At 39.9% G+C, this 11,619-nt stretch overlaps 1 pseudogene; it reads right to left on the bottom strand.

Annotated features, from left to right (window-relative positions):
- Positions 1-9,619: 9,619 nt before the first annotated feature.
- Positions 9,620-10,713, bottom strand: LOC117033615 (high mobility group protein B1-like; annotated as a pseudogene).
- Between the last annotated feature and the right edge of the window lie 906 nt (positions 10,714-11,619).

Genomic DNA, 11,619 nt, shown 5'->3' with positions numbered 1-11,619 from the left:
AGGGCACTTCTTCAGTGTGTGTGTATGGGTGCGGGCGGGAGATTTCTGATCTGCTGACTGTGCCTCACAAGCTGGGCCCCGGCAGGGCAGTTTAAGAACAAAGCAAATCACCAAGCACAACAGCAACAACAACAACAAAGAAAAATATCAAATACGTTCACATGCAAAACCACCTGATAACCCCCACTCGACAGAGGCAAAGATATCAAAGATATAAAGACAAAGCAAAACAAGACAAAACAAAGCAATACAAAAAGCAGCGACAGTCTCGGCCTAAGCCCACCAAGCAATGTCCAGGTTGTTCTCTGCTGTACCGAGGAACCCCCTGCTTATTGCGCAGGCAGAGCCGGTCACCTGGTGCCCAGAGAGACTTTGGGACTGAAGACTTAAATGCGTGGGCCTGAGGGGTCTGGATGATAGTTTTAACAATGTCAGTGCAGTTTCTGCCCTTGCCTGCACAAATGCACACTGAGAGTGGCACCACCAGATACGTGACCAAAACTCTTGAGTCTTAAGGCACCTCTTCAGTGTGTGTGTGTGAGTGCGGGCAGGAGATTTCTGATCTGCTGAAAGCCCAGAGCTGCGCCTGCCTCACTGCTGATCTCGGGGTGTGTCTCGGCAGCTGCACCCACCCCACCCTAGGCAAGCCAGGAAGGGTGGGGGTTGGGGATGGAGGGGTCTTCACTCTCCCAGCCCAGCCGTGCGTCGCCCTCTTCCCGCAGGCCAGAAAAGGTGGTGGCTGGGGGTGGAGGCATCTCTTCTCTCCTAGCGCAGCCAAAATCACGCACACTACCCAGTCTGCCTGGGTCAGGGCTGCCCGTCAGGCATCCCAAAGCCTGAGCCTCAGATACCACTCCTCGGTTCAGGGGCCGGTTTAAGTCTCTGGAAGGGCAGAGTAAGATTGGAAGAGCGGGGCGGGGGAGGGGCCCAGGTATGGAGGCTATGTTCTTTGTCTGCGCTAGGGCTCTCCCGGCGGGAGAAATCAGCCGTGGGACGCAGGGAAAGAGCCCACCTCCTGGTCCCCGCGCTCTCCGCTCCGCCTGGGATCCCGTGCGTGCCCGGCTCAGCGGTTTTCGGTTTTCGCCCCCGCCAGCTGAGGCTCCGTTGGGGGCTGGGCTCTCCCGCCGCTGCCGGCCGGGCGCTCTCACGCAGCTCCTCTTTTTCCTTTCCTTGCTCGTCCAATTAGCATACCTTCAAGAATTTCTTAGCTTCAAGTAATCCACGAATCTCCCCACTATTCTGTGTGGTGAGCGAAAATTTCTTTGATGGGTTATAGGTCCCGTTTGCAACAAGATCCGGAGGAGAACTCAGAAAGTGCGCCCTGCTGCCGCCATTCCTATGACGTCCCCCTCTGTCACATTAATTTTTTTCTGTTGTCTTTTTGTTCTCTATATCATTTGGTTCTGCTCTGATTTTTATTATTTCCTTTCCTCTGCTGAACTTGGGTTTCATTTGTTCTTCTTTTTCTAGTTCTTTAAGGTGTACTGTGTGGTTATTTATTTGGGATTTTTCTTCTTTCTTAAGATAGGCCTGTAATGACATAAATTTTCCTCTTTAAACTGCTTTCGCTGCATCCAAAAATTTTTGTAGGATGTATTTTCATTCTCATTTGTTTCTATGTATCTTTTGATCTCTTATTTTTTCTCTGATCCAGTCATTCTTTAAAATTATGTTGCTTAATATCCACATAATTGTGGTTTTTCCTGCTTTCTTTTTCAGTTGATATCCAATTTCAAAGCCCTGTGATCAGAGAAAATGTTTGGTATGATTTCAATATTCTTAAATTTGCTGAGGCTAGTTTTATGTCCCAATATATGGTCTATTCTTGAGAATATTCCATATATATACTAGAAAAAATTGATATAGTCTAGGATGAAGTGCTCTATAAATGTCAATTATGTCCATTTCATCTAATGTGTCATTTAGGGCTGCTATTTCATTATTTATTTTCTGTTTGGATGATCTATCCATAGCTGTCAATGATGCATTTAGGTCCTCTACTATAATTGTGTTTTGGTCAATTTCTCCATGTAGTTCTGTTAATAGTTGCTTGGTATATTTCATTATTCTCTGATTAGGGACATAAATATTGATGACTGTTATGTCTTCTTGTTGTATAGTCCCCTATACCATTATGAAATGTCCATCTTTGTCTCTTGTTACCTTTTTCACTCTGAAGTCTGTTTCATCTGATATCAGTATGGCTACACCTGCTTTGTTCCAGATACCATTTGCTTGGAGTGTCAATTTCCACCCTTTCACTTTGAGTCTATGCTTGTCCTTGTAGCTGAGATGCGTCTCTTGGAGGCAGCATATGGTTGGCTTTAGTTTTCTCATCCAATCTTCTACTCTGTGCCTTTTTATTGGTGAGTTCAGTCCATTTACATTTAGGGTGATTACTGATATGTGAGGATTTCCTATCATTCTATCTTTGGTTTTCTGGTAGGACTGTGTCTCCATTGTTTCTTTGACTTTTTGTTGTTGTATATTATTTCTATGTGGTGGTATTCTATGATTTTTCCCTCTCCTTCTTCTTTTATTATGTTATATATTTCAGTTCTGGATTTTTTTTGAGGGTGGTTGTTACCATTACGTTTATGTAAAAGAAAGTTTGATATTTAGAGTATTCCATTTTCTTCAGCATGCTTGTTTTCTCCATTGCCATATTCTGGTTTAGGCCTTTACTCTTTCCCCTTGTATGTTTTGGTTGTCACAAATTATCTCTATTTATGCTGGTCGAATGCCTCCTTCAGTATTTCTTATAGTGCAGGTCATGTGTTAGAAAATTCCCTCAACTTCTGTATATGTGGAAAGGTCTTTATTCCTCCCTCATATCTAAAGGATCTCTTTGCTGGGTATATTATTCTTGGCTCATAATTTCTCTCTTTCAATAGTTTGAATATTTGGTTCCACTCCCTCCTGGCTTGTAGAGTTTCTGCTGAAAAATCTGATGGTAATCTAATGGCTTTCCTTTGTAAGTTACCATCTTCTTTTCCCTGGCTACCTTGAGGATTCTTTCTTTGTTGTTAATTTTTGACAGCTTCAGTACAATCTGCCTTAGAGAAGGCCTCTGGGGTTGAGGTAATTAGGTGTTCTATTTGCTTTTTGGATTCGAGGATCCAGTTCTTTCCACAGGTTTGGAAAGTTCTAGTTGACTACTTGTTTGAATATACTCTCTGTTCCCTTCTTTCCTTCTTCTCCTTCTGGTATTCTCATTATTCCTATATTGCTCTTTCTGATGGAGTCAGAAAGTTCTTGTAGAGTTCTTTCATTTCTTTTAAGTCTCAAGTCTCTTTCTTCTTCCATCCATGTCATTTCCAGATTTCTATTTTGTGTCACTGATTCTTTCCTCCATCTGGTCAACTGTATTACCTAAGATTGCAATTTCATTCTTTATTTCTTTTCCTGAGTTCTTAATCTCCAGAAATTCTATTTGGTTCTTTTTTTTAAATTTCAATCTCTTTGGTAAAATGTTCATTTTGTTCTTTGATTGCCTTTCTGAGTTCATTAAACTGTCTGTCTGTGTGTTCTTGTATCTCGTTGAGTTTTTTAAGAACTGCAATCTTGAATTCTCTGTCGTTTAAGTCATATATGTCCATGTCTTAATGTTCATTCTGGAGACTTTTCATTTTCTTCCTGAGCTGTCTTGTTACCTTGGTTATTCATGGCAATTAATGATTTATTATTTCTTTCCCTAGACATCTACAGGAGTGGGTTCTGCCACAGGATGATAGAAAGAGGTCTTTCTTTCATTTTCCAGTAGGTGTTGGTAGAATGTTTTGTTTGTCTCCAAGTGCAATCTTTTATTCTGTCTCACACTATAGTGTTATATTTTCTCTGCACTATACCAGGTTCTCACACAATGGGGCAGAGGGGTGGGGGGTTTCCCTGAAATGCAGGCTTCTCCTCTTTGAACAGTTCACCTGGGTCATAGGGCATCACCTCCATGGGGGGATGTGGAGAGCTTCTGAAGTTCCAAAACTCTTGCTGCACCAGATTCAAATCCCATGTGTTTCAGCAGCTCTGTTTACTTCTGCAGGGGTCCGCCCAGATAGGTGGGGACAGGGGTGGGGTAGGTTGTGAGAGGTAGCTGAGAGCAATGGCGATGACTGCCACCACAGCCAGTCCCGCTTGCATGGCTCCCTCCCCTTTGCCAGACTAGCTGGGCTGGGAGTCCGTGCCTGTGGCCCACAGTACTCAGAACTGCAAATATTCTGTTCTTTTGATCTGACACTGCTACTGTTCCGGTTCTAGCACTGGGCATGTGGGGGTGGGATGAGCTCTGGGAGGGTAGTGATGGGACAGCTAGGCTCATTGCCTATGTCTTCCGTTCTCTACTTAGCAATAAATGCTTAAACCACTGTTTTCAGCCTTCTTCCCTCAGTCTTTGCTCTGAGGTCTCTGTCATGAGCGTTGGAATCAGCCATGTTACATGCTGTCCCATCAGCCCTGTGGGCCATAAGCAGAGCCCTAGCAGTCCGAGTTCTTCCCTCCCCCACAGTTGGGGTAGTTCCGGAATGCTGCGAGCTCGGAGCACCGAGCTAGATCTGCGTCCTGTGCCCATGCGGCCCTGTCTCCTCACTTCCAGCTTCTCTCCTCGCCGACTTGTGCAATTTGCCCACCTTTAGATGATTTCAGTAGTGCGCCTCTTAGTCTTGCCTGTCTGCTGGGCAGTGAGTCCTTTGTGAAGTTATAGTTCAATTTGTTATAAATTCCAGGGGAGATTTCAAGAGGCTCACCTCAGGCCTCCATTTTATGACATCATCGTGTTGAGCATCCGTGAATATGCTTGTTGGGCATTTGTATATCTTCATTGGGGAAATGTCTATTCGAATCCTTTGTTCATTTTTAATTGGGTTATTTCTCTTTTTATTAATGAGTTTAAGAGTTCTTTAAATATTTTGGATGTGAGTCTCTTATCACATATATGACTTACAAATGTTTTCTACCACTTTGTGGGTTGTCTTTTAATTTTCTTTATGGTATATCTGAATGAAAATGAATCACATCTGGTGTCCTTTCAATTCAGCCTGAAGTATTCCCTTTAGTATTTCTTGTAGGGAAGTTCTGCTAATGATGAATTCTCTGTTTTTTGTCTTTATCCGGAAATGTCTTCATTTGCATATAGGATTCTTAGGTGTCAATTTTTTCTTTCAGCTCTTTGAAGATGACATCCTTCTGCTTTCTGGCCTTTATGACTTCTAATGAAAAGTCAGCTATTAATTTTATTGAGAATCACTTTTATGTGATGAATTGTTTTCTTTTGCTGCTTACAAGAATTCTCTCCTTATTTTTGGCTTTCAATAGTTAGGCTATATTGTGTCTGGCTGTAGACTGCTCTCCTGCTGCTTTTTACAGTACCATTATTGCAGAGTTGCTGGTTTTTAAGGATGTTGTGAAGCTGGGTAGAGAAAAATGGGAGTAGATCAAGTTACAATGCACAAAACCTTCTGTTTCTACCAAGATTCATAGTTGTCATTGAATAAAAGTGATCCTCAGGTTGTTGCAAGCCTTTAATTAATTTCCAGAGTTCTTGAAAATTTGATTCCATAATTTTTGCCATTGTTTCTATGAAGGAATGGATTTATGGAGGGTCTCAATACACCATTCCAGAAGTCCTTCTCTACCTCTTTTTATCTTTATTATTTTTTTTATTTTAATGAAATTTCCATTCCTCTATTAAATTTTCTATTTGTAGCTGTGATTTCTATAATCTGCTGAAGATAAGTAAGAACTGGCCCAATGTAAATGTGACTTTGAGCCTATAACATAGAGTGTGACCAAATCCATGAAATTTAAGGACCACCAGCTAGGAGTTGAAACATTGACTATCTCATTACTGTGAGGACAGTGAAATATTTCCTTTTATATAGCTGGCTCATGTTACATGTAGCAATGTGGGGCAATTGTAATGTTCTCCTGACCCAATCATAGGTCTTTAAAATTTTTTTTTTTAATTTATTGGGATGACAATTGTTAGTAAAATTACATCAGTTTCAATATTCAATTCTGTCATACATCATCTATATATCACATTGTAGCATAGGTCTTAAGGGGGAAGTTGCTTATAGGGTGGTATAGAGAGTAAAAGAGGATTGTAGCTGCATAAAAGGGCTTGCAAAATGATGTCAGACTTTATAGTAATTTTTGTGGCTGCCCTCCACAGCCATATAGGAGCACTTGAAATGTCACCAAGAACTGGCCTGAAGGAAATGAGATATCCTCAGAAAACTGACCAAGACAGAAAAATCAGAGCAGAGTCCATTATAAGCAGAAAGTTTGAAGAGTGTAGGCAGAGGGGAATTCCTAGACTGCAGGGCTGGACTTCATTCATTGCTAAATCTCAAATCTTATCCATTGACTAACATAGACTAGACAGGTATGAATATCTGGAAAACATGGCGATTTAATGAAAATGACTTTTCTGGAACTTGTTTAATATCTGCTGCTTTCTCCTGAGGCATTCATTGTTGAATTTTCCTTGTGATCATTCTCACCTTGAGGGCATCATAAAGGCATCCCATGTATCTTGTATGGTTGTTCTTTACTTATAAGCCTATCCAGAGATTTAGCTGAGCTTTTTATTGCATTTTTGCAAATTGAAGCACTAAATAGTATTCTCTGTTGCTTGGGAAAAGTTAGTAGCTGAGGCATTCACTCCTAGAAAATAGTTTCCTGTTTCTGGTTTACTATTGTATGAAGTCAATTAATTTTGTAGATGAATAGGTTTAATATTTATTACGAGCTCATAGGGCACTTGCACAATCATTTGAATATCCCTTATGTTCAAAGAATAATATGCATAATACTTTTTTTGCCTTTTTAAATACAATTTATATCAGCATGAATTAGAAGACCTATATTTGAGTACCAACTCTGATCTTTGCTATCTAAAAAAATATGGATAAACCATTTAACATTTCTAAGCTTTAATTTCCTCTTTTGTAAAAAGGATACAATAACACCTTATAATATTATTGTACAGATTGAAAGAGGTAAAAATTAAAACATTTCATATAAAAGATAAACTATGCTTGTTTTTATACTCCTGAGGCTGACTCTTATGGAGTAGGCTTCCTGATGCGGTGGAATTTAAGTTCATTTTTCAGATGAATGAGGGCAGGAAGGCAGCATAGCAGATGGTTGGTAGGTGGCTATTGCTAGCATGGGGGTCTGTGTAGAACATGTCTGGAGGCTGGAGTAGGAGGAAGGAACAGAGGGAGCCAAGACTAGGTTGGCTGGGCTAGAGTTAAGGCAGTGAGTGCATAAGTAATAGCAAGAACATTTATGTTGGGCCACTTCAGTATTTAAAGGTTAGATGTCCATGTGGATCTATAAATTATTAGCTGTTAGCTAAGTAGATGCTGTTAATGTCATTTTGATTTTAGCACAACTCTGTATGAATTTCTTCTTTATATTTTTATTTTCTCTCCTCCTCCTCTCCATCCTCCTTCTTTATCTCCTTTCTTTTTCTTTTTTGTGAACTTGACATTTGGAGTTTAATATTTCACATTGACTTCATTTGGCAGTTTAGGAATTGCAACACTAAGCCGTGTTCTGCTGACAAAATTGACTCTCCTGTGGGTGGCAGATCTTAGGGACAATTTAACTTAATCTTTTTCCTTAGTCACAAAAGTTGAAGTAACTTTTAATGACATACAAATTTGGACCACCAAGTTTTCACATATGAATTCTTATCAAGAAAAGCCAGTAAAGTTTCTATGCTTCAATATAGAATAAACTACCAAAAACGTAATACAGAATAAATTACAGAAAACCGATAACCACTTTTCAGAAGGACTAAATTTTCTCAGAAGTGTTAAATATTAAAACAAAAAAAAATATTGTCCTCAGATAGCAATTGTTTTTCACTTATTGGAAGATTACCAAAAGAGTTTGGCATGACCCACTCCTTAAGAAGCCAAAAACTTTTATGAGAAAGGAAAAATGTGTTTGCTGATGTTAGATATTTAGTAAAGCTGAAACAGGAAAGAAAAAAATACCTTTCTCTAACTCCTTTTCCTTCACCTGGTGAAATGGTATCTCTTCTTTTCAAAAACCAATACCTTTATTTGTGGTCTTGACCACATCCTCTTCCACCTTTCAAGATTTTGTTCCAACAGCATCCTTATTCTTTCTTGCATCTTCAGGATGATTCCCTTTTACCCTTGCTTCAATCTACCAACATGCTTATGTCTTCTCTATTCTAAAAATGACCCTTACTCTGCTCTTAAATTACTGACCTTTCTCCTTCTCTTATTTACAAACCTTTTGAAATATTAATTTACCATTGTTGCTTCACCTCTTTCTCTTCCCATTTTCTCCTAAATCTTTTGCCGTTTGGGATTTCTCCCATCACTCTATTTAAGCCATGTTTTCTAGTATCAGCAGTGAAGTCCTAATTGTCCCATGAGTTGTTATCCTGGGTTGCTGGTCAAGGAATTGCTGGGCAGGTGGATAGTATAGTGATAGGTGTGTGTGCTGGCATCAGATCTCCTAGGTTCAAATTCTAGCCTCTTAACCAGCTGTGTATTTGTGGGAAGGTTTTGAAAACTTTTATGTTCTTTAAAATGGGCAAAAATAATTGCACTTATCTAAGAGAGTTGTGGGGATTATATGGCATTACATAAAATCAATGTAAAATGTTCAGCAGAGGAGCACACATAGTAAAGACTCAGGAATGTTTAAATATTTTTACTGTATTTGGAAAGCAAATGGACAAAACGGTTTCAAGAAAGAATAGCTGACTGTTATGGATGTGTTCCCCCAAAAGATATTGAAATCCTAACTCTTGGTACCTGTGAACTTATGCGTATTTTGAAATAGGGTCTTTGTAGATGATTTAAGATGCAAATTAATATGAGATCACACTGGATACAGCAAGCCCTGATTCCTATATGAGTGGTGTACTAGTAAGAGAGAAGAGAGACACATAGGGAGAATACCACATGAAGACAAAGGCAGAGAATGGAGTCATGCAGCTGTAAGCCAGGGGATGCCAAGGATCAATGGATACTACCAGAAGCTAGAAAGAGGCAGGGAAGAATTTTATCTAGTCTCAGAGGGAGGATGGCCTTGCTGACACTCTGATTTCAGAATTTTAGCCTCCACGAAGGTGAAAGAACACATTTCTGTTTTCTTTTTACTACTAAAAAAAGAATTGTATTTACTTAGAAGCATTCAGAATGTCAACAAAACAGCTGCAATTTATTTATTTATTTGTTTATTTTTGCAATTACAGAGTGGTACTCAGTTAACAGAACAACAATTATTTTGTATAAACTGCATCAGAGACAACTGAAGATGAAAAACTACCATCCTCATTTATAACTCATTTGTGTTGTGCACAAACAAAGACCAGCTTTAAATTTCCATGCCAATTGACAACCCCCATCCTACACCAGGCAAGGTAAGTGGCTATCGAAAATACCACCAGGACAGGGCTATGTAAAGGTACATTCAGTAGTGTGTTAACTATACAAAAAAAGACACTGTACAGTTTCAAAACAAATCTTATACAACCTTACACATTTCAATTTTTTTTCTTTAAAAAGGGTGAGTTGTGTACAAGGGGGTTAAATGCTTTATAGACAAGGCAAAAAACTGTGCTAAAACCAACTTATTCATCATCATCATCTTTTTCTTCATCTTCATCTTCTTCATCTCCCTCATCCTCTTCATCTTCCTCGTCCTCCTCCTCTTCCTTCTTTTTCTTGCTCTTTTCAGCCTTGACAACTCCTTTTTTTTTTTTTTTTTTTTTTTTTTTTGCCGCATCAGGCTTTCCTTTAGCGTGGTATGCAGCAATATCCTTTTCGTATTTTTCCTTCAGTTTAGCAGACTTCTTCTCATAAGGCTGCTTGTCATCTGCAGCAGTGTTATTCCACATCTCTCCCAGATTCTTTGCAACATCACCAATGGATAGTCCAGGACACTCTCCTTTGATTTGGGGGTGATACTCAGAACAAAACAAGAAAAAGGCTGAAGGAGGCCTCTTGGGTGCATTGAGAACCTTGAATGTCTTTTTTGTTTTCCCTTTATCAGGGAAATATAAGTTTCCATTTCTCTTTCACAACAGGCCTTGTCCGCCTTTGCCAGGTCTTCAGATTTTCTCTTCTCTTTAGCAGACATGGACTTCCACCTCTCTGAGCACTTCTCAGAAAACTTCTCAGAAGTTGACTGAAGCATTTGGGTGCTTCTTCTTGTGTTCCTCCCGGCAAGTTTACACAAAGAACACATATGATGGGTTTTTTTTTTTTTTAGTTTAGATAAATGTAATGATTATAAAGCTTGTTCATGTAGCAGCAAAGACATGCATTTTCCATTTGACATAAAGTTGCTTCACCACTTCTGGTTTGTCTTCAAAGCTTCATTACCTCTTTCATTAGTGACCAGTCTTTCCTCTTGGGAAGGACTGCCCACGTCAGCTCTGAGGCTGTCACTCAGATCAGAAATATGCTGAAGAGTCCTTCAGAGTGGTCCTGCAGAGCACATGTCCTTTAAGTGTCTGAGAGCTGGCGGAGGTGATCTTCACCAGCATGCAGTCCCCAGGCTGAGCTCTGACCCTGAGCCCAGAGTTAGTGACAGCCTCCATCTCTACATCAGGGAATATCACCTTAAGGTTTCCATCATTCAGGCCACACCGGTCAGTGGCAGAGCATTTACTGATCCCCTCCACAAGCACCAGCTGGGCTTCTTAGGGTCTCCTTTGCCCATATTTAATTATTTTTCCTTAGTGAGCATAGAGTCGCCAAGTGCCCATCCGGCTGCACTTGCCCTGCGCTGTCTCTGTGGAGCTCAATGTACTGCAGTGACATTTCTGTTGTTTTAAGCCACCCAGTTTGTGGTACTTTGCTAGGAAAATAAAAGTCATCAACAGTCAGATGCTTTAAGGAAAATAGAATGAAAATAGAAAGAAAATACATAAATTTGCCAACAAGGAAGATATTAGTGTATTTCATGAGAGCTCTTTTGCTGATCCTACTGAGAAAGATTGTGTGTTATGTGCCACTGAGTTGGCTCCAACTCCTGGTGACCCTGTGAATGAGTGACATCCACAGCCTTGCTCAGTTCCTGCAGACTCATTCCTATGGCTTCTTTTATGGAGTCAGTCCATCTCATATTTGGTCTTGCTCTTTTCCTGCTGCCTTCTATTTTTCCCATCATTATCATCTTTTACAAAGAACCCTGCCATCTCATGATGTATCCAAGGAGGATAGCTTCAGTTTTGTCATTTTTGCCTCCAGCAAAGCTTCAGGCTTAATTTGCTCTAGAAAGCTACGTGTTCATCTTTCTGGCAGTCCAGGGTATCCATAGAACTCTCCTCCAACATTTTTCAAGTGAATACTTTTTTTTTTCCCTATCAGCTTTCATTACTGTCCAACTTTTGCATCTGTACGTAGTAATTTGGAATATGAGGGTGTGGATAATCTTAGCCTTGTTCTCTAATGATACATCTGTGCTTTTGGTGATCTGTCCTAATTTTTCCAGGGCTGCCCTTCTGAGTCTTAGACTTCTCTTGATTTTTTTTTTTTTTTTTTTTTTTGGCTGCTGTCTATTTGAATTTGTGACTAAACCAAGGTAAGCAAAATCTTTAACAATTTCAATGTCTTCATTGTTGAT

Source organism: Rhinolophus ferrumequinum, chromosome 14, assembly GCF_004115265.2.
Source record: "Rhinolophus ferrumequinum isolate MPI-CBG mRhiFer1 chromosome 14, mRhiFer1_v1.p, whole genome shotgun sequence".
In the NCBI taxonomy this organism is placed as follows: Eukaryota; Metazoa; Chordata; class Mammalia; order Chiroptera; family Rhinolophidae; genus Rhinolophus; species Rhinolophus ferrumequinum.
This window is presented reverse-complemented; position numbering and strand designations above follow the sequence as displayed.